Genomic DNA, 17,968 nt, shown 5'->3' on the forward strand with positions numbered 1-17,968 from the left:
GGTAATGGCAGACGTGATGTGGTTACAGAGCCAGCCGTGGTGGTGATGGCTTTCCATTTCAGAGGTTCTTGTCTGTGGCAAGGATAGCTTGTCTTTTGGCAAAAGCTATTTTGGTGGAGTCTTGGAAACCCAGCCTGGAGCTTGTTTCTTCCCAATGATTTTGTGAGATATTTATAAACCTTAATTAACCCCTTTCAGCTTAAACTAGCTAGAATGGATCATATTGTCTGCAACCAAGAACCTTGACTTTTTTCCTATTAGACTGAACCTTACGAAGGCAGGAACCAAGTCATGTTTGTTTTTGTATCCTTAGCACAGCACATTTGTGGCACAGAGTAGGGTTTCAATAAATGTTTATGGAAGTGCTTTAGTCATCTATACAGGCTTACCTGTGTACAACTCTTTCTAACTAGTTAGTATTTTTGTTTTTGTTTTTTGTTTTTTTGCGGTATGCGGGCCTCTCACTGTTGTGGCTTCTCCCGTCGCGGAGCACAGGCTCCGGACGCGCAGGCTCAGCGGCCATGGCTCACGGGCCCAGCCGCTCTGCAGCATGTGGGATCTTCCCGGACGGGGGCACGAACCCTTGTCCCCTGCGTTGGCAGGTGGACTCTCAACCACTGCACCATCAGGGAAGCCCTAGTTAGTATTTTTGTTGAAGGCAAAACTATTCTTTTGAGAAATCTTATATTTATATGCTTATCCAGATTATTATCTATTCCAGCAGCTGTGTTGGGCTATGCATATAATGTTGAATAAGATACAGTCTTCATTCCTCCCTCAAACCATTGGGGAGATCTGTCATTTTACTATATAAATGTGATTTGTAGCTCATGCTTGGAGTGAGAAAGAAAGCAAGTGAGATGCTATTTTCCTATCCTAAGATGAGGTATGATTGAACACTAAAAATACTGTTTATGGAATTTCTAAAATATTCCCCATTTAACCAGCATCAGCTCTTGATTATTTCCTTCCTGATGGCAAGGGAAACAGCTTTGACTATCTTCAAGAAGCTGATCAATCAAATAACATTTATATGGGGCTTTGGGACTTTTTTAAAAAAAATGATGGCAGAATCTTATGTTCTGGGAATTTATTTCAAGCAGCACGATGAAGCAGAACTGGAAAAACTTGACTCGGTTGGATCTGGGAATCCATCCAGTTTCCCTAGCCTGCCCCTCTGTTCAAACCTCTCCTCTAACGGTCTCAATGCTAGGAATAGACTCTTCATCGGGCGGTTTAACGCAGAGCATCACCCAGAGCAGAGCTGCCCTTACTGAATCTTTCTGAGAGTTGGAATATCATTAAGTGTTTCATTTCCACAGGGTTTCCCTGTTGGGGTCCAGGGTTTATAGGAAATCAGAGCAACACACAGTTGAGGTGACAATGAAGGAGAGAGAAAATAATCAGTGGCTTGAAAGCTACTGAAAAGATAGAGCCTAATCTGTTGACAACCCTTGGATAGATTTTATGTGTCTCTATTTTCTGCATTGCCTTGAAAAAACTACTTTTCTTTAACTCTCCTGGAATCCCAAATTTCCTCACATAATAGCCATTCTTGGCATTTACTTCTGGCCAAACACTGGGCTAAGAGCTTCCCCTGCATTATCTCATTTAATCCTCATACTGACCCTCCCTGGTATGTATTTGAATTCCAGTGTTACAGATGAGAAAACAGCTCAGAGGCCATAAAGAAGGAAACGTGCCTAAGACCATATAGGCAAGGATTCAAGCTCTGGTTGTTCTGGCTCCAAAAACTGTGTACTCACAACTACGCTACAGCTAGCCAACAACAAGGAACACAAGAGTCAGTTCCAAAACTTCCTCTTGTCCTTTTCAGCATTTGGAGGGACTCACGAGATTTTGCATTCTTACCCTCCTTCAAAATTGGGTCCCTTCAGATTATTTTCAATAGATAAGCCCTTAGGTATAAAAACCTACCCGTCATATTTTTAATAAACTTATTCCATAATAGAGAATCACATTCTCCCCACAAAGGGCTGCTTTCATGGTTGTGTGTGTGTGTGTGTGTGCATGAGAACCTACTATGCACCTTCTGAAACATGACCTTAGGGGTCTGGAAAATAACATCTCATGTGTCTATGGTGCTTTTTTGTTTACAAAGGGATCATGAATCCATTATCTACTTGTAATCTCACCACAAAGCTGTGAGATAGGTATTAGCATTATATTTCACACATAAGAAAGCCAAGGCTCAAAAAGGATAGGCAACATGCCGCGCTCACACAGCTGTGAAGTGGCAAAGCTGAGCTGGGCGCGGGCGTCCTCGGACCACAGGCTTCCCCGCACAGCTACCGAGACAGCACCAGCACCGCTGCCTCTGCTCTGACAGCTCAGTTGAGGAGAAAGGCCCTGCTGAAGTGACAGACCATCGAAAACAGGACTCAGAAAGCTCACCTGTAACTTCCCACAAAAGGATAAGGCTTCAGAACAGGCCACAATTAAGTTTCCATCGGCATCAACGTTCCTTACAGTGAGTTTCAGAAACACGATGGCAGCCAAATGGCCGCTCTTCAGAGTAAGCGGAAGAACTAAGTGTAACTTCACAATTTAGGGCTCACTTTTTACACTTTTTCAAGTAGCTTTCTGGGAGGATCTTGCATTTTGGGGGTGGTTGGTGCTGACACGTCCTGGCACTTTACAGCCTCCCTGAACTCTGAGAAGAGGTCTTCGCGGGCTGGTGGCTAATACTTCCCCCTCCTTGACGATTTCCTGCCCAACTTTCCGCCTTCTGCAAACGACCCAAGACAAAACTCCCAAAGCAACTCTCAGAGCTGCATTTGTCCGCATCAAGGAAACTTAAAACACCTGCATCATACATGATCCAAAGTTTGAGGCTTCATCTGCATATTTTATTGACCCCACGCACCTTTCTTTCAAGAAGGAAAAAGCGTCAATCTGGCGGCCTTTACCTGCATCATCATGTGAACACTTAGACTGGTTTGGAAACCCCTGGGAGGCAAAATAACATCGCAAAACCCTGAGGATGGCATTCATCTCAGAGCCTTCTCAGTTACTAGACTCAAAATTTGCCCAGTAAAATCAGTCTTACCATCATAAACATTCAGTAATGTAGAGTCCCTCTACACAATTTTTTTCAGATCTGAAAGTTCTCTTACAGGTATGGGGAAACCCAAGAAAGAAAAGCATGAGAAGAGGGTTTCTTCCATTTTCTTGGGTTTGTGGTCTGACTTTTTTAGGTAGTTTCTGAACAGGGCTTAGGTAGATGGGGAAAATACAGATGTACACACACGCGTATGTATGTGTGTGTGTGCCCCTCTCCATGTACCTATTTCATTGAAACCCTCCGGAAGAGGAGAACTACCCCCACCCTCCTTTGGCTACCATGTCTAGCATTGGGAATAAGGTAAGTCAGGACTCAAAGACTTTAGGAACGTGTGTCAGGAAACCCAATTCAAGCCAGTTTAAACAACAATGTAAAGAAAAAGTTAGATTTCTTTAGCTCGTTTAGCTGGAGAGTCTACAAGTAGTGAAGCTTCAGGCATGGCTAGATCCAAGGGGTCATAATCATACAATGCCCCAGGAACTGGTCTCCTTTCTTGGTCTTTTAGTGTTGATTTCATCCCCAGCCAGACATTCTTTATCCGGTGGTCCTCATCAATAGATTTAGTAAAAAGTCCTGGGTCAGCAGTCAGCTTGGTTTATGTGTCTGTTGGGCTACACCCCACAGGCCTACGGTACCTGTGCTTGCCCAGCTTCAAGACTGAAGAAAGAGCCCGGAGTCAGGAACAGAGACATCAGTGGTTTCATGGAAGCTGGAGCTTACCTGTGTGGAGCAAGGTTCTGGTGTGACACCCTACCATGTGTGGTGGACGGCGGGCAGGACATGGCAGGCAAGCTTTGCTCCCAGGGAGAAGGGGAGGTGACCAGTTACGGGGGGAACTGACGTCAGGTGGGCTCATTAGTTACCAGGGAGACCAGCAGAGGGGCACGCCCCGCACTACCCCTTTGATAAGAACAATCACTAGCTGGGGCCTGGGGCAAGTATTGGAAGGTCAGTCAGGTGAGTGGGGTGTAGGTGAAGCAGGCACTGGCTGGGCAGGCGATGCACTGGTTGGACAGCAAGAGAACAGCTGTCTTGAGTGGCCTGACCATACAGTGTCCGTCCCTGAATCAGCAATGGATAGATAGGGGGCTAGAACATGTGGCAAGGCCAGGGCTGAGCCAGGTACCCGCCCTCAGAGCTCAGGATGGGCTCAACCACCTGCACGTGTGGTCCCCGGGGGAGGGATGGTTTCCCAAAGCGAAATACAAGTTCACCGGAAGGGGGCATGGCTGCTGGGAGGCCAAATCCACAGATGTCTACTGCATTTACAGACTCCTCAGGACAGGTTAAAAACCTCTTGTTTTCTCTGGGTTAGTCCCATTATTCTCCATAAACTACTTTTTCACAGATAGGAATCCTATTAAGCAGAGAGATGTCTGCCTTACCTTCCTAGTTAAACTGTCCTAACTCTACCTGGTGGAGTTTAATCTTCAAAAAGATCTGCTGTGTGATAAAATTGCATAGAAGTAAACACACACATAAACACACATGAGAGCATGTAAAATTGGTGACACCTGAATAAGGCTGGTGGGTGGTCTCAACGTCAATTTCCTGGTTGTGGTTCGGATGGTCGCGCAGGATGTTACCATGGAGGGAAACTGCAGGAAGGGTGCACAGGCTCTCTTTTGTATTATTTCTTACAATGCATGTGCATCTACAATTATCTCAAAATAAAAAGCTTTTAAAGAAGTTCCTTGCCCTTTCCTGGGAAAAATTCCTATTGATGCCAACTCCGTTGATGGCAGACTTGGTCACGTCTTGTTTCGGCCAATGAAGTGTGAGCAAAGACAGTGCTTAGCTGAAGCTTCAAGAGTGAGATCACCGCTTGCCATGTTCTCGTCTCCCTCTGCCATGAGGACTGGCGATGTTCAGACAGAGGGTGCCGGCTGCACCAGCCCGGGTCTTGGAGAAGAGCACAACCGGCCCACGGTGGACAAGTTTTGTGAGCAAGAAAGCAATCTTTGTCACCATGAGCCATTGAGATGTGAGGGTTATTTGTTACTGCGGCACATCCTAGCCCAGTGCTCCTCCGATTCTGTAGCTTGCTCCGGAACCATCTAGAGAGCTTGTTAAAACACAGATTTCAGAGCCCTGCCCCAGAGATTCTGATTCAGTGCTTTTGGGGGGTGTGGGTTGAGAATTTGTATTTCTTTTTTTTTTTTTTTGCGTTATGCGGGCCCCTCACTGCTGTGGCCTCTCCCCTTGCGGATCACAGGCTCCAGACGTGCAGGCTCAGCGGCCATGGCTCACAGGCCCAGACGCTCCGTGGCATGTGGGATCCTCCCGGACCGGGGCACAAACCCGTGTCCCCTGCATCGGCAGGCGGACTCTCAACCACTGCACCACCAGGGAAGCCCGAGAATTTGCATTTCTAATAGCTTATGCTGATGGGGCTCATCTAGGAGTGTGAGTAGCACTGACCTGGCTTATCTTAACTGATAAAACTTTAATTCTCCAGTGACCCTTCTCTCAAACTTTCCCAACTTGTTCACGTCCCTCCTATCACAGAATCCAGAGCTTGGCCTGGGACAGTGCTTGACATGTTTTCAATGGATCTGCTGAATGAATATATGGTCCAGTGTTCTTGACAGAACCTAATCTACCAGCTCAAGTGGAAAAATGATCTTCCTAGCCTTATAATCCCAGTAAAATGATTGTGATCTTTAAAAAGTATGTTAATTTTTTTCCCTGATTACACAATAAGAAAATGTCCATTGGAGAAAATTTTGTGTCAAACACAAAAGTAGAAAACAACCCACAGCTGAATCACCCAGAGGAAGATACTGTCAAATTTTGGTACATATCCTTCTGTTTTGTGTTGCCCACAGTTTCAGCGGAGTTGCACAGAGTACCAGCCCAGGTTCACGTCATTGTTCATTCAGACTTCTTACTTCCCTTTACTCAGAACTGTTCTTGTCCAATCGTTTCCTCCTTTGTGTTTTTACAGTTCTCCCCAAGGGTTTCATCAGGCATTGGTCACTAGTGTTCTTTGTTTTGATACTATGAAGCCAGCAAGTGACTAATAGGCCATTGCCCAGGAGTTAGAGTTGCTCTTTCAGTAACCCCTGAAGGGCTCCCCATGCTGGTGTGAACCCACATCCACTTCTCTCCTAGGCCTGAGCTCCCTGCTCTGCACTCGGCAACTTCGGGCCTCATGGCTCATGGGAGAACCAGGTCGGGATCCACACCACCATGGGTCCTGATGGGGCCAGGGCAGAGCCCTCCAAAGGAGAATGTCAGATCTGCCCCCTGCCTTCAGGAGGAGCACAGAGATGTCAGCGATTCCCGTAGACCAGAAGCTCAGCAATGGAGTCAGGTTACCACTGGAAGTCTGACAAGGGAGGGAAGGAAGTAAGCTTTATTGAGCACCTACTATGTGCTGGGACCTTCCCATGTCATCTTCTTGGTCCTCATGTGAGACAGCTTTTAGGTTTTACGTTTTATAGTTGAAGGAACTGAGAGTCAATGAGGTTTGGGTACTATTTGTGTGACTAAAAGAAAGGAGAGGGATATCTTGTTTAATTTCCAGGGATTGTTAAACCAGGCAAATAAGAGAATGAACGTCTACATGAAGACAGAATGATGTGCTCACACTCTCCAGCCTAGAAACTCTGAGAAAGAGTGTGTTCAAGGACTAGAACATGAAACAGAAGCTTGTGCTTGACCATGGACTGGTCCACTCAATCCCAGTTCCCCACAACAGAGGGAAGATACCAGGGTGAGGGAGGGGATGGACCCTCAGCCTTGGGACTCCAACTGCTCAGGTTCAAATCCTCATCTTGTGAACTCTGTACCCTTCAGCAAGCCCTTTGATCTCCACCTCAGTTTCCTCATCTGTTTAAGAAAGGGTGGTAATGATAGTATCCACATCACAGAGTTTCTTTAAAGATTAGAAGAAGTGACATATATGAAGCATATATGTGACATATGTATGACATATATAAAGCACGTTGCAGAAGGCCTGGTACCACAGTACCACGGTATTAGCTATTTTAATCTGGGAACATGTTGTACAGTCTAAACGAGGTAACTGTAGATGAAAACAAAGCTTACTTCCCAGGTGGGAAGTAAACTTGCTAAACCTATCAGCCCCAAAGACGGCACAAATGGAAAATATAAATGAAATAGAAAAAGGTTAGCTCAGGGGTGGATAACATTTTCTCTACCCTGAGCCAAGGACACACAGGGAAAACACATCCATCTCTGGCCCTGGTAAGTCAGGGAAGCCATCATGGGCTGTGGAGGGAGTTCAGTTAGTCGCTGGTTGCCATGCCAATGCAAACCTTCCACCCACTCCCCCGTCAACACATTTGAATAAGTAACAATGATAACAGCATGCACTAAAAATGCTATTTTTAAAAAAGTTAAAGGCACTTCTGTCAAAAGTCTGGTTTTCAGAAATAATTGCTGTAGGCCAGATAAAGATTTGCATAGAATCCCTAAGATGGGTTGGGTATAGTCACAGAAGAGAAAGCGTCTATAGATCGTTAAGGGGCTCCGGATCTGGGGGGGGAGGGGGGGTTGAGGGGGATGGGGTCCACCTAACGTTCCAAGCTTGACAAAAGTCCCCTTTGTGGTGTCAGAAGCGAGGGTGAGACAGCCCTCGGGTGACACTGCCTCCTTCGTCCCCTACTGCCTAATGTGAATCCCTGGTCCTCATGGTCCCTTCTGTAAGCATTACTTGAATATTCACAATTTGGTGATGTGTATCTAAAACTTAAAACAAAACAAAACAAAAAACTTTGATCTAAGAATTTAATTTCCCATAATCAATCCTGAGAAAAACCATAACTGACATGCAATCAGATTTATAATAGCAAAATAAAAGAAATGAAAACAAAAACAATAGAACTAAGCTAAATGTCTAAATGAAATTGTTGTGCATCCTTATGTTAGAATATGATGAACTATTAAAAATGAGATGGTCAAAGACCATTTGATGATGTGGAAAATTATTATACATTGTTAAGTGAAACAAGCAGGTTACAGAGCAAGGATTTGGTGAAATCCGAATTCGATGTATGCAATTTTATGTAAATATATGCATAGGAAAAACTAGCAGTGTGTTACTCTAAAATGTTAATGTTTATTTTGGGATAATAGGAGTACAGGTGGCTTTTTGTTGTCTTTGTGCCATTTTCTCAAAAAACACTTTTTATGATGATTTCATATTTCTTCTGTAATCAGGGAAAAAAATCCAATGAATATCATATACAGAGAACCAAGGGCCTGCTCTGTGTCTGAGGCATGAGAAGGAAGAACTTCGGGGGGGGGGGTGCTGCAGTTGGGTCATCTGTGGCCAGACCCTCACCTCACTCAGGGCACCAGAGGTCACGGCTGAGGTGTCAGCCGAGATGACTTAGGTTCAAGTCTGAAATGACCTGGGCTCTCAAAGGATCTGTCAGCTCCCTGAGGAAGCCTTTCACACTTGAGCTTGGCTTCACCCAGCCCCACTATTAAGAGTGTTTCAGTGTCTGTGACTGGTCTGCACATTCTGGTCCCTGCGACGATGGCAGATGTGCCCAAACGGGAGACAGTTTTCTCATGGAAGTTTGTGGGTGTGTGTTGGGGGGCTTTATGGGGCTTGTGGACGCGTCACATGAAGTTTTATGACCAAATAAGCCACCCATCACCTCGCCCTCTCTCCCACAATGCCTTTTCCATCCCCTGGGACCCAGGAGCCCCACATAAAAGGTAATCAGAGAAGCTGTATCCCTAGGACCGCAACGTGGACCATCATGTACAATAAGACTATGATGGTGCTGATGAGCAAAGTCAGCCTAAGAGATGGACATTCCTTTTCTGCAGGATTTCTTAAAGTTCAGCCCTTCAACCACCTGACCCCAATTTCCTGGCTAGAACATGCACATTCCTGGGTCCACCCCAGACCTACCACAATCAGAATCTCTGGGAGTCAGGAGTAATTCTATGCGCCCTAGAATAGGAGAACTGCCTCCCCAAGAACTGGAAGCGGGGAAGAAAAATGCCCAAGGGTCTGGACTAAGAAGTACAGAGGGACACATCCCCTGAACTGGGCGCCCCATCTTTGTGCACTCCAATCTAAAACAACGGCCATTCATTGAGTGCCTACTGTGTGCTAGGAATACTCCTGGTGCTGTATATTCATTACCTCAAATAATCTTCTCTACCACCCTTCCAGGGCACTTTTTATCTCGATGAGGAAACGGAGTAAGAGGGTTCACTGGAACTCACCTAGAAGTCCTTTTATTTGAACTTGACCCCTGTAAACTGTCCATTGTCTATCTTCTGTTTTCTCTTCTCCTTCTCAAACCTTGGCGCACATAAAGTGTTTCCTTTGAGATGAAATTCCAAAGACTCTCCCACACCACTGGCCCCATGGTTGTCCTCTCTCCTGGTCCCTTCCCTAAAGGTTTATCCTCAGTGCTTCAGCAGGTGGGAGGTCTGGCTGCATAACTGCACCATGTGTAGAGTAGGGCCAGGTATGGATTCAGCAGGGGGTGGACTTGTCCTGGCTGAGCACTGGGTCTCAGCTCTCTTCACTGGCCTCTGCTGCAGGGAGTGCCCAGGCTGCCCTGTTTCCACCACGCGGCCCTCCTAGGCTCTCCCTCCGTCCCGCCACCATGACTAAGGCACCTGCATGTACCGTGTACCCGAGACGGCTGCTTGCCACGCGTTGACAGCCTAGCAAAGAGGCATTTCCTGGGCAACTTTGAGGCCAGGCTTAGTCATGTGGATAAATTCGGGCCCTGGGAGTGGAGGTGACTCATGCCATTCCAGGGCTCCTGCGGTATGGGTGTGGTGGTGAGCAATCTTGGACCATTTAGGCAAAGTCGCCACCCTAGGATGATGGAATAACAAAATGCAAGGAGCCTGGATCTCGGAGAACTTTGCAGAGAAGGGCTGCCGTGGCAGACTCTCAGGAGAGAAAACAGATGCTCTTGTTTAACTGTGATTTGCGGTCTCCTCGCTGCAGTGGTTCAGCTGACACCCAAACAAATGCACTGAACCCACTAAGGGTCTTTCCCAGGAATTTGGAATGGATACCCTGGGAATTAGCTGTCAGGGGGTCCAAAGGTCATGGCCACAGTCGGAGCCATGGCCAGCCTAAACAGAGACCCTGGATAAGCAGAGGAAGCCAGAGAGAGGAGCATGAAGAGAGGTGCAGTGAGAAAAGAGCGGAGAAGAAACAAGGTAGGGAGGGGGCTGCTGCCCCTCTCAATGGCACCCCAGTCCCCGCACCCCAGTCCCAGGCACAGTTCCTGCAGAGCTCCAGATGTATCCTGCTGTTCGATGTCATAAAATTGTCCTGTGTCCTTTCACTACTATGACTGAGTTTCTCTTCTTTGCAACCAGGTGAGTTGTAATTAAAATACAGTGCCCTTTATTATTATATTACTGTATCTATTACTTTATATTACTATTATTATATTACTATAAATTATATTATTATAGTTCTTCAGATCTCAGATGCACATCTCCCCCCAGCAATTTAATATTTCTGAAAATGGTATGCACTTTAATCTCACTTTTTACCTAATTATTTATGTCTGGTACGGTAGATGTTTTATATTTTTCCCTCTCAAAGCAGGTGGTCCATCACGGCTTTGTCTGGTGACCACCTCTTCTATTGGTACAGAAGCTGCCCAAGGTAGGGCTTTGTTTTGGGGCCAGCACAGTGCTGGGCACACAGATGCTCAGTAAATGTCCAGTGGAGCAAGGGACCCAGTTAGTCCTGGGTGTCGCTGAATCAATAAATGATTACGTAGGAGCCATGGGGGGAGCTGCCAGGACTCACTCCCGAGCCCCAGCTCACTCCCCTCCCCTTGCTCTTTCTACTGCCATGTCGGTATTTTGGCCCAAGCTCTTTCCAAACCTTGAGCATGTTCTTTCTTCTCTCTTCCTTTATTTTAAAGTCTCACTCCAACATTTAAATCTCTGCTCTGCTCGCCCTCCTCTGGGGGCTTTCTTAGAGAAACCTACCCCTCAGTGCATTAACAATACTGCTGCCCTCACCCTGAGGTCACCCTATCACCACCACTGGCCAGGAAAGGCCGGTCCTTGTGTACTTCACCAGGTGGATCATCAGTCCCTTTGGGGGCAGGATCAGAACCGATCTTGGCATAGAGATGGCCAACAGGCACATGAAAAGATGCTCAACATCGCTAATTATTAGAGAAATGCAAATCAGAACTACAATGAGGTATCACCTCACAGTGGTCAGAATGGCCATCATTAAAAAGTCTACAGGGCTTCCCTGGTGGCGCAGTGGTTGAGACTCCGCCTGCCAATGCAGGGGACGTGGGTTCGTGCCCTGGTCCGGGAAGATCCCACATGCCGCGGAACGGCTGGGCCCGTGAGCCATGGCTGCTGAGCCCACGCGTCCGGAGCCTGTGCCCCGCAACAGGAGAGGCCACAACAGTGAGAGGCCCGCATACTGCAAAAAAAAAAAAAAAAGAAGAAGAAAAAGTCTACAAATAACAAATGCTGGAGAGGGTGTGGAGAAAAGGGACAGTCCTACACTGTTGGTGGGAATGTAAATTGGTGCAGCCACTTTGGAGAACAGTATGGAGGTTCCTTAAAAAACTAAAAATGGAACTACCATATGACCCAGCAACCCACTCCTGGGCTTATATCTGGAGAAAACTCTAATTCGAAAAGATACATGCACACCAATGTTCATAGCAGCACTATTTACAATAGCCAAGACACGGAAATGACCTAAATGTCTATCAACAGATAAATGGATAAAGAAAATGTGGTACATATATATAATGGAATGTTACTCAGCCATAAAAAAGAACAAAATAATGCCATTTGCAGCAACATGGATGGACCTAGAGATTTTCATACTATCATACTACTAAAGACATGCTAAGTCCTTCTGACTTACTTTCTGAGGTAAATCAGAAAGAGAAAGACAAATACCATATGACATCACTTATATGTGGACTCTAAAATACAACACAAATTAACTTTTATGAAACAGAAACAGATTCACAAACAGAGAACAGACTTACGGTTGCCAAGGGGGGTGGGGTAGGAGAGGGAGGGAGTGGGAGTTTGGGATTAGCAGATGCAAACTATTATATATAGAATGGATAAACAACAAGGTCCTACTCTACAGCACAGGGAACTATATTCAACACTCTGTGATAAACCATAATTGACAAGGATATTATAAAAGAGAATGTGTGTATATATGTATATATATATATATATATATATATATAACTGAATCACTTTGCTGTACAGCAGAAATTAACAAGACTTTGTAAATCAACTATATTTCAATTAAAATAAAAAGAACTTGTCTTGGCTGTCCAGCAGGGCACACACGCCGGCTCCTCCCTTACCACCAGCCTGTCGCATCCGGCTCTAGGCACGGTGATGGTGTGATGCTGGCCCAGAGTGGCCTCTCCCTCCCAACACACTGCTCCAGGCTCTGGGAACCCAGCGGCGGACAAGACATGTCAACATTTATCCTCAAGGGCAGTTACCACTGATGAGGTGCCGCACGTGGGCGGGACTCTTCCGAGGCTCTTCTCTCCATCTGTGCGGGTCGTGGTCTGCCGTGCTGGAGGCTGAGGGTTAGAATCGATAAGATCCGTCCCTGCCCTCCTGGAACTTGAAGAGTCAGAGTGAAGGATACAGGCAGAGAGAGAGGCAAGTTCATGCTCTAAAGTGTTCTGCTGCAGGACCAGCTGGCTGGGAACCGCTCCCGGGCCTTTGTCTCAGGCGCTTCTCCTCTCTTGTCACGGCTGCGGGGCTGGGGGCAGTGACGAGCACCGGCCTGAGGCGGCTACTTCCTGCCCCTCACTCAAGTCTGTGGTCTGAGGCCTGGAAGGTCCAGGTCACCCAACCATGCAGGTGAGCTCTAGACTCCTGGTTCTCCAGTTTGGGGCTGGCGCTGGGTGACCTGAACGGTTTTCCTGCCATGGCAGAACAATGCAAAGTTCAGGAAGGCCCTGCTTGCGTCGTCAGGGGAGCCCCATGGCCCACCCAGCCCATATAAAAGGGAGGCTCATGGGGGGCTGCTGCTGACCCTGGAATTAGTATCAACAGGGCCAGAGCAGGTGCCGGAGAGGAGGGAGCAGGGGCGGAGGCGGGCAGTGTCGCAGAGGCATCAAGATTTGACGCCTAGGGAGACCTTCAGGAATGCCTTCTGGGGTGGGTGAGGGGAGCCAGGATGCACGGTCAGGAACTCTCGCAGGTGGGAGGGAGACCGCAGAATCAGAAGGGGCTTTGACCAGAGGAAACCCAGGGCCACCACGCTCACCCAAGCGTGCCATCCAGAAGCCTCACTCATTCCTGGCATGGGAGCCCTCCTGTAGCCGGGGCAGGACAGGGAGCTGCCCTTAGAGCTGGCCCGACAGGTTTACGGAATAATTACAGGGGACCTGGTGTGGAGGTGTGGAGCCTGTTTGCATATGATTTGCACATGAATAGCCTGCGCTTTGGGTTCCCAGGCACTTTTCAACTTAAATATTAATTGTTGCTGCCCTTAGGGTTTTCATTGGTTGGTTCTGTTTTCTCTGTTTCTTCTCACCCACTTGCTGTCAGTGACTCCGATCTGTGTGTGTGTGTGTGTGTGTGGGAGCGGGGAAGCAGCCCAGGTGTGGAGGATCAGGTGTCTACTCGGTGCAGAAAGCAGTAGCCGCGCAAAGCAACAAACCAGCCAATGATGCTAAAGAAACTTCCGGATTCCTCCCGGGCCCAGCAGGCTCTCCTCCCTGGTGGTGATGTGGGACGTGTGGCCCCCAGCCCCGGCTGCGGCGCAGTACCAACCTCAGCAACTGCCTGCCAGCCTGCCCGCCCCAGCCCTCGCCCGCCCCCCAGATCTGCCAGCTCCTGCCCGCTCTGTCACCAGAGGCCCAGCCACACGCGGCACGGAGACAGGGAAAGGTGAGGCTGTGCAGAGCAGCGTTTAGCTCACAGGCTCTGAGGCCGACTGTGCTGCATCTGGATCTTGGCTCTGTATCCTAAGTAACTTTGCAACTCTGGGCAACTGACTGACCACCCTCGCGCCCCAGGGTCCTCTTCTGTAAAACAGAGTGACCCAGAGTGCCTGCCTCATTGTGAGGTGGGGACGAGGCCAGCGACTGCGTGTGGAGCCCCTGGCCCTGGGCCTCCCTGGTACACAGACTGTGCTCCCTGCCGCTGAGCTGCAGACATCCCACCCCAGCTGTGGGTCACCTGGTCCCAGCCTTGCCCAGTGCGGGACATCCCATGCCAGCACGGCATCATTTGGCTTTGGCACCAACGTCCCCTGAGACGGAGGCTCACTCCTGTTCTCCTGAGGGCTGTTCCCAGCACACACACGATAACCCCGTTAAAGGACCCTTAGAAGGGAGCTCAGAGCTCTTCCAGGAGCTGGCCTCTGTGCCCGGCTCTCATCCGGAGAAAGGACTTCCTTGGGCGGCCCCTCGGCTCCCTGCAAGTCGACTCGAGTCTGGTGTCTGGGGTCCTGCAGCCCGCAGCTCCCCTTCTCTCCGAGAGCCCAGGAAAAATTGCAGGATGTGCTCCCTTCTTGCGCCTTCTCAATCCAAGCTGCTTAGACCGAGCACCTTGCTCTTGCCCCAGAACAAGGTGGGGCACCAGGGTGACTCCGAGACACTGACACAGGCCTCTTTGAGCTTTTCTCCTCCAGCGCCTGACGGGGTCCGTAGAGTCCTCCTGGGAAGCGTGACGAGCAGCCTGAGGTTGGCTGAGGATGGCGGCCACTGCTCAGTGCGCCAGGCAACATGCTGCGGGCTCTAAATACACGTGCTCGAAGGGGTAAGTGCTATTATTATTCCCATTTCACGGCTGTGGGAAGCGAGGCTTAGAAAAGCTAAGGAATTTGCCCCGAATGGCTCGGCTTCTACGCTGGGGAGCCTGGTGGTGATGCAGACAGGCTGGCTCCAGACACTGGCTGCTACCAGCTGCAGGACTACTTCTCTAAAGGCATTTTTCTCACAACTGGGTTTTCTTCTCTTTTTCTTCTGTAAGAGGTGACTGGCTCAAGAGGTGAATCCTTCTAGAATCTGCCTGTCTCCATATCTGTGTTGTAAGCACGATTTGGGTATGTAGCGAGCAATGGTCTTTATTTCTTTTGGCTTCGCTTATAGATCTGAGGTCTTGAGTTGACCCTGGGGCGCCCTTATCTAGAGGGGTGGCTACACAACACCCCCCTCCCACCAGGCATCTCAGCACCTCTGAGCCAAGGGCACAACGATTCCCCTCTCATAAGCTCCAACCCAGATTTCTCCTCCTCCTTCCATGTTACCATCATAAAACCTGCTCACACAGGCTCCACCCCAGGCCCCCTTTCACCAGCCCCGATGCTGGGGCCCTGACCTCCCAGAAAAATGCAACTTCCGGAGAGCACTCTGGGCTCGGCAGTCTGTGAGCTTTTTCTCCCCGGGGGTGAAGAATCAAGGCCCCACTTAAGTCATAAAATCACCTCTGATGACCATGACCTTATTAGAACTGCATCCAAATGTGGTGTTCCCACTAAGCTCAGAAGAAAGGCCCAGAAATTTCTGCAAAACTTCAGCCATGCTTGGGGAGTGGGGGGACATCGTTAGGAAAACGGCGAACAAAGTTGTTATTTTCCTCATATCTCCAAGGAAACAGCTCTAGAGTAGGGCTCTTACCCAAAACGTCAGGACCTTGTGACATGTGAGGAGGATGGGTTGATTCTGACTGTATTGTGAGGACCCAAGGAATGGCTGAATTTTTCTTTGAAAATCCAAGAGACAGCACCTGGGAAGAGGAGGCCGCATATTCATAGTCTTATTTACCTGGACAGGGCATAGCTACTGGTCAGCAAGGCTGCTGATTGGGGAGGTTAGAAGTTCGAAAATCGCCCATTCGAGTGCCATCCGTATTCTGTCTGGAGAATTCCAGGAGCAGCCTGGGAACGATGGACTGCTTCCAGCTCCCTCTCTGTCTTCAGCTTCCCCTCTCTGGTCCTCAGTCTCTGCAAAATAAAGAGGTACGCCTATATCTTCAGTTTCCAAACTTTTAAAACAGCAGTGGCTTCTCTTTAAAAAAAAAAATCTCTTGTGAAAGTCCAAAGTATATGACAGATCAAAGAGCAGCAGCTTTGGCTGAGTTTTCTGGGGATGGTTCCCTCAGGGCCCTGGGAAATCTGACAGGTCAGTCTGGGAACCTCTCCCTACCTGAGCTCTAGGTGCCCATCAGCTCCAGGGAAAACAAAGGAGACTCTGGTTCCTGGAGCTTGGACTTAGCCCAGGGAACTTGGCCTTGACCTTGGATGGGCGAAGCAGCTGGAGTGCACTGTGGATAGAATTTTACGGCATGACGTTTGGTGGTCTTTTCCCTTTCTTTCCTTTCACCTTTTCTCCCACTTTCCCAGTTCTTTTCCTTCTCCCTCGGGCACCTGGAGGCAGGGCTCAGCACCAGCTGTGGTTTGCATTGTGGAGCTTAAAAGCTGCTGCTAAATCTTTTTTTTTTTTTTGGTACGCGGGCCTCTCACTGCTGTGGCGTCACCCGCTGCAGAGCACAGGCTCCGGACGCGCAGGCTCAGCGGCCATGGCTCACGGGCCCAGCCGCTCCGCGACATGTGGGATCCTCCCAGACCGGGGCACGAACCCGTGTCCCCTGCATCGGCAGGCGGACTCTCAATCACTGCGCCACCAGGGAAGCCCGCTGCTAAATCTTAATCTGGAAAGATCTCCCAGTCCTACCGAGAAGATTTACCAGCGTTCTCCCAGGACCCCAGCCAGCGGTCCACACTACCTGGAGAACGGCTACCGTGGGGCCCATCGCAAATGAGTGGGGAGGGGTTGTCCAAACCAGGCCATTATTTCTTGAATTTATCACCTCCTTTACCTGTGTCACTGTCGCCAGGAGAAATGTGTTTTAATGTCCTGGATCATTAAAACCCAATAATCGCTTTGAAATGGCTTAACTGCTTCCTGCATGGAGATAAAGTAAATAAAACTGTCGTCTCTGTGTCTGCTGTCACTGTGTGATGCGGCAACTCTTTTCCTTTTTTAATAACTGCATTCATTTTAGCTCAGGCCAATGCATTTATGCCACGCTGGTGGTGTATAAATCTGGTAATTAAATCCTGTTATCTTGACACAATGGGCAGAATAAGAAGCAGTTGTGATGTTTCAGAGAGGAAAAGACACTGTGGGAAGAGAGAGAAGGAGATTTGTTTTGTATTTTTTAAAAAATCATTTTCATGGAGTCTTTTTTTAGGACTGACGAGCTGACAGATGCCTGACTAACAGCGAGATCCTTGTGTGGGGGAAGGATTCTAGAGAATCCTGTGAAATTGCTCTTCACTTTGTTGTCCACCCCGGCAGAGTAGAAAGTGTATGGTATTTGTAATCCTACAGACCCGGAATTGTATCTAAGCTCAGTGGCTTAGCTGTAGGACCTCAGGTCAGTCACTCACTTCTGTATCTGTCAGGGTGCTTGTGGCTGCAAATAAGAAAAATCCCTTTCCAGAATGACCAAATCATTAAAGAAAATGTTTACGATCCTATAATAAGAAATTCTGATTTGAGGTAACTCCAGGGATGTTGAATTCAGCAGCTTATCAATGTGAGTGAAGAGCCCAGATCCTTTCCAACATTTTCCTCTGCCCTCCTTCAGGGATTGGCTTGGGCTCCTAACCTCGCCCTATGATAGCAAGATGGCTGCCTCATTTCCAGGAATCCCACGCAGACCCAACAGTGTGCAGCAGCAGCAGAGGGCCTCTTTCATCAGCAAGAAAGCATTTCCTGGAAGCTCTCTAGGAGACACAGCCTCACATCCTATTGGCCAGAAGTGTGTCTCATGCCACTTCTAAACCAATCACTGGCAAAGGGGAGAAAGGGACTCATTATGATTGGCTCGCATGAATCAGAGTTTCCTCCTCCTCCCAGCCAGGCTGGGGATGGGACC

The 17,968-nt window shown here is 48.3% G+C and overlaps 1 long non-coding RNA gene across 5 annotated transcripts; it reads left to right on the forward strand.

Moving 5' to 3' along the window:
* The first annotated feature begins 9,899 nt into the window (after positions 1–9,899).
* LOC117312433 (uncharacterized) lies at positions 9,900–17,038 on the forward strand. 5 transcript variants are annotated; one of them, XR_012332138.1, is made up of 3 exons: positions 9,906–10,420; positions 12,392–15,128; positions 15,858–17,038. It is a non-coding gene; the product is annotated as an uncharacterized lncRNA (long non-coding RNA). The 5 variants fall into 5 exon arrangements; XR_004526729.2 differs by having other exon boundaries at positions 12,392–14,842; positions 15,056–17,038; XR_004526730.2 differs by having other exon boundaries at positions 12,392–12,934; positions 13,628–17,038.
* Positions 17,039–17,968: the final 930 nt, after the last annotated feature.

The sequence above is a fragment of the Tursiops truncatus genome, chromosome 5 (genome assembly GCF_011762595.2).
Source record: "Tursiops truncatus isolate mTurTru1 chromosome 5, mTurTru1.mat.Y, whole genome shotgun sequence".
NCBI classification, from domain to species: Eukaryota; Metazoa; Chordata; class Mammalia; order Artiodactyla; family Delphinidae; genus Tursiops; species Tursiops truncatus.